Source organism: Rhincodon typus, chromosome 13, assembly GCF_021869965.1.
Source record: "Rhincodon typus isolate 14 chromosome 13, sRhiTyp1.1, whole genome shotgun sequence".
NCBI lineage: Eukaryota > Metazoa > Chordata > Chondrichthyes > Orectolobiformes > Rhincodontidae > Rhincodon > Rhincodon typus.
Window position 1 is genome coordinate 61,735,890 of NC_063344.1, and position 5,414 is coordinate 61,741,303.

General features: G+C 39.4%; 1 long non-coding RNA gene across 2 annotated transcripts in view; it reads left to right on the plus strand.

The window, feature by feature from the left end:
* Positions 1 to 55: 55 nt before the first annotated feature.
* Positions 56 to 5,414, plus strand: part of LOC125484680 — a 52,079-nt gene continuing 46,720 nt past the window's right edge. For both annotated transcript variants that reach the window (XR_007263500.1, XR_007263501.1), the window contains exons 1-2: positions 56 to 896; positions 1,170 to 1,216. This is a non-coding gene — a long non-coding RNA (uncharacterized LOC125484680). The remainder of the gene's footprint in view (positions 897 to 1,169; positions 1,217 to 5,414) is intronic.

Here is a 5,414-nt window from a genome sequence, read left to right on the forward strand (position 1 = left end):
GACTTGAAACATTAACTCTGATTTTTTTCTTCACAGATGCTGCCAGACCTGCTGAGCTTTCCCAGCAGCAACTTCTGTTTTAGTTCCTGATTTACAGCATCCGCAGTTCTTGCGGTTTTTAGTAAGTATGTTTAATTGTGTAGCTATCTATTATATCAGAAAACTACCGTGTTGTGTTACAATTGGTTTATGGAATATTTAGAACACTGGTAAAGAATCTCAACCAGAAAGGTTGAGAATCCCGGTTTAAGCCATTTGCTTTTAGGAACAGGAAACCAGGGATATTGATATCATCAGATGCCTACTTCTGTACAGTACTTACAAAAAAAATTCTGAGGGGATGTTAACTTTTCTAAGAAACTGCAAGGATGGTGTATAGGTTGGCAGGATAATTTCTACAAGAGATGAAGGTAGACTGATAGATATAGAGAGATGTAAGCAGTGCCTTTCTTCATTCTAATTTGCTTCTAAATAAAATTTGGGATTTTGAAAGCAAGTTAGTTCTTTGTCTTGGAGGGAAATGGATAGGGAAGGTCTTTTACTACCTAAAGTAAACATGTGAAAGTGAAAAAGTATTGGATGGAAAGTTCTAGGTGACATGACGTATGGTGAGCTGAGTAAAAGGAAGGATTGAATAGGCATAACAATAGAAGAGCATAGTGAAATGGTCAAGGGTAAAGAATGTAATGGAAGGGTGAAGGTGGAGGTAATAGTGAGCCAGATGGGGAATTACTGAGCCACAATATTTTTAGGATTCTGCACCCTTTCCATACTAACCACCAGTCGCACCAGTCGAAATTAAGTTTTTTTTTCTCTGCCTCTTTTTCTGTTAAACTAAGATATGCCGAGCATCACTCTACCCGTGAAGTAACAACTAAGATACACGGGGAAGAAAGGTAAGTGGGAGTCCATATTTTCCAATTTTTCTATGGCTGTCACTATAGATCCTTTTGTATGAATATTTGTATCAAATGTATAGGCACTTTAAAAATTATTAATAAATTCTACCACAGATTCCTAGATTTTTTTTATACTGCTAGGTTAGTGAAAGAAAAATTCCTGTCCATTTCACATTGTCAGAAGCGAGGCTTCTGTATGTTCTCAGTTGATACTGTGTTGAACATGTTATACACCACTGCAACACCAACACTCCCTTATTTCACCCTCAGCTCAGGACCACTCGCAGTACCAGAACTTGGAAAATAAACACCTCAAGGTATGTTATTTGTGATATTGTTCATAAGCTGTGAAATGTCACCACCTTCTCGGGACGTCTAGAATGATAAATTATATGCCAGCAATACCCACATCCTGAAATTTCAAAGATACCAGAAATCTGTGAAAAGGAAAATACGTTATTGAGTCATTGTGAGTGCCCTTTATTTTTCTACCCGGTACTGACCGTGCAATTGAGACTGTACAGAATTGCTTATTAATGGGTGTGGAATACTTTTTTTTTCCCCACATTTGATCCTACACTGTACTTCATATGTCCCAGAGATAAAGATAGCAACTAATTTGTGTTTGGAGCTTGACTGTTGGCTGTCCAGTGTTCTGTGCACCAAAGTCTCAATACATTCCTTTGGTTTCTGTATGTTGGTGATAAGCTTAATTGTGTCTTGTTTTCTTGATAAATTCATAAAGTCACAGCGTCCTGCAGCACGGAGACAGGTCCTTCAGCCCAAACTGGTCCATACCAACCAAAATGTCCATCAATGCTAAGCCCATTTCCCTGCACTTGGTCCATATCCTTCTAAATCTTTCCTATCCTTGTATTCGTCAAAATGCCTTTTAAATGTTAATGCAGTGTGGAGCTGGAGGAACAGATTAGGCAGCGTCAGAGGAGTAGGAGGGTAGATGTTTCAGGTCGGGACACTTCATTGTCCTGCTGAAGGGTCCTGACCCAAAACGTCGACTCTCCTGCTCTTCTGATGCTGCCTGACTCTGACCTGCTGTGTTCCTCCAGCTCTACACTGTATTGACTTTGACTCCAATATCTGCAGTTCTTCCTATCTGCCCTTTAAATGTTGTTAATGTACCTGCCTCAACCATTCCACTTGCAGCTTATTCCGTATGCGTACCACCCTCTTGTGTCAAAAAGTTGCTGCTCAAGTTCCAATGTATTGTTCTCCTCCTACCTTAAACTGATGCCCTGTAGTCCTCGAATTCCCCAACCCCGGGAAAACGATTGAGTGCATTCACCCTGTCCATGCCTGTCATGATTTTATACACTTCTGTAAGAAACCCCCTCAGACTCCTATGCTCTAAAGAGTCCTAGCTTGTCCAACCTCTCCCTATAACTCAGTCCCTTGAGTCCTGGCAACGTCTTTGTAAATTTCTTCTGCACTCTTTTCAGTTTAATAACATCCTTCCTATAGCAAGCTGACCAAAACTGAACACAATACTCCAATGTGGCCGCACCAACGTCCTATACAGCTGCAACATAACTTCCCAACTTCTGTAGTCAATGCCCTGACTGATGAAGGTCAGTGTGCCAAAAGCTTTCTTCACTGCCCTGTCTACCTGTGACTCCACTTTCAGAGAACTGTGCAAGTGAACTCCAAGGTCCCTCTGTTCCACTACACTCCTTAAGGCCCTACCATTCACCACGAAACCCCTACCTTGATTTGACTCTCCAAAATGCAGCACCTCACACTTGTCAACATTAATCACCACTTCCCATTTCTTGGCCCACTTCCCCACCTGATCAAGATCCTGCAGTAATTTCTGATAACCTTCCTCACTGTCCGTAATACCGCCTATTTTAGCGTCATCCACAAACTTATTAATCATGCCTTGTACATTCTCATCCAAATCATTGATATAGATGACCAACAGCAATGGGCCCAGCACCGACCCCTAAGGCACACCAATAGTCACAGGCCTCAAGTCCAACAAGCATCCTTCCACTATTACTCTCTGCTTCCTACCATCAAGCCAGTTGTGTATCCAATTTGTCAGCTCTCCCTGGATTCCATGTGATCTAACCCTCTAGAGCAGCCTACCATGTGGAACCTTATCAAAGGCCTTACTGAAAGCCACACAGACTACGTCCACCCTGCCCTCATCAACCTTCATGGTCACTTCATCGATGAACTCTAACAAATTTGTGAGGCATGATCTTCTACGCATGAAGCCATGCTGACTACTGCTAATCAAACCCTATCTTTCCAAATGCACGTGTATCTTATCCCTCAGAATCTTCTCCAGTAACTTGCCTACCACAGATGTTAGGCTTACCGGTCTATAGTTCCCAGGGTTTTTCTTTGCAGCCCTTCTTGAATCAGAGCATAACATTCGCTACCCTCCAGTCTTCTGGGACCTCACCACGGCTATTATTAGCCAGGGCCCCCGCAATTTTTTCTCTAGCCTCTTGCAGGGTTTTTGGATATATCTGATCAGAATCAGGAGATTTATCCACCTTCTTGCATTCTAATGCTTCCAACACCACCTTTACTGTGATCTACTAATATTTAAAATAAAATAAAAACTACTTTTTCAAAAACAAATCAGCTTTTCGTTGAATTTATTCTGATTTTTTGTTTTAATTCCTTTTTTGTTTTTGAATAATTGAAATGTGCCAAAAGCTAATTTTTATAAATTGTTCATAAGATTTATTAAAGATTCTTAAAGATATAGTCGGTAATTTTAGGTTTTGATTGCTGTAGGAAGAGGAAGAGAGTCTGTCTGTAGCTATTTGTAACTAGTTTTCTTTAGTTTGAGGACATGCATACTGTCTTATAAAGAGTTCCACTCCAGAGACAGTTGAACACTGACTAGATAGCTAATTAACTAGGACTATTCAAATTTCACAAACAGAAGTATGTTTTTTTAAAATTTATCCATACTTTTCAGTTAAACAGTTTATTGTTTGTAATTAGGGGGCTGTTACTAATATTTGGCTTATGTACGATATAGTATAACTGAAGTGCTGTTCCTTTAAAGTTCTGTCTGGTCAACTCCTTACCCAGAGATTCCTGATGCTCAGGATAAAAGTGCTGACCCCCTCTCAGTTCATTAGACCTTTTCACACCACTCTATGAATGTAGAAAGCTAACGAAGCATGTTTGAAAGTGAGAAGATTGACAGAATGTGATGAATGGGGTCCTGTAGTTTCTGTGTTGGGCCTCAACATTTTACAGCTTGTATCAATGACAATTAGGGAATATGGTAACTGAACTTGCAGATGACGCAAAGCTAAAGATATATTGTGAAGAGGTCATAAGGATGATTGAGACAGAGAGATTGAGTGGGATAAATTCTGGCAGATGGAGTATTATGTGGGAAAATGTGAAGTTCTCTTGGGCAGCAAGAATAATAAAGCATAGAATTTAGATGGAGAAAGGGTGCAGAAGGATCTAGGAGTTCTAATTCAAGAGTCACAAGAAGTTAGCATACATACACAGAATGCTAAAAGGCTAATGTAATGCTATTGTTTATTACAACAGGAATTGGAAATAAAAGAATGTCCTACTTTAGTTATATAGTGCATTGGTGACACTACATGTCTAATATTTTTTGTGCAGATTTGTTGTTATTTGTGGAAGGATATAAATGTTTTAGAGGCAGTTCAGAGAATGTTGATGAGATTAATAGCTGAAATGAGTAGGCTGAGTTAGATATTAGTGAAGTTTAGAGCATGACGTGACTTGATTGAAGTATATAAATGCCTAAATGGTATTGACAAGGTAGATGTGGAATGGTTGTTTGCTGTTGAGTGGATCTGGAGTTGGAGGCACTCTTCAAAATTGGGTTTTGTGTTTTAGGTTGGTGATGTGGAGAAATTTTTCTCTGAGGGATATGTGAATTTGAAATGCTTGCTCAGACAGCAATGTAGCCATTGAATATTTTTAAGTCAGTGGTAGATCAATTCTTGTCAGGTAAAGGAATCAAAGACTACCAAATCAGCCACAATCTTATTGAATGGCGCAGCAGGTTCGAGAGGCTAAATGACCTAGATTTCTTACATTTATATTAGACACCCTCACACATTCTGCAAGATCCCTTCCTGGTTTATTAATAAACCTGGTTTGCAACTTATAGTGACTTGCAGACCCTGAAAGAATATTTATCCTCACTGACTGATTTATGAGTATGTTATGAGTCAACTTTTCTGCAATTTTCCTTAATCATTTAGTATAGATAACTCAAAGTCACACAGAGCATGCTCTTGGAACACCCCCATTTGATGAGCCTCCTTAAACTACAGTAGACAAGGTTAGAATCTGGAAGATTCGACATATAGGCCTTTGGAGTCTCATTCGGAAACATGATCATGCTTGGTCTACAGACCTGGTCTAAGAGAAACTTTCGTAACTTCTGTCCATTTTTCTGATATCCCTATGAAATGAAGGTGATAGGGAACATGAATAGATAATTACTGTTGAGATAAAAAAAAAGACATGAAACTTAAA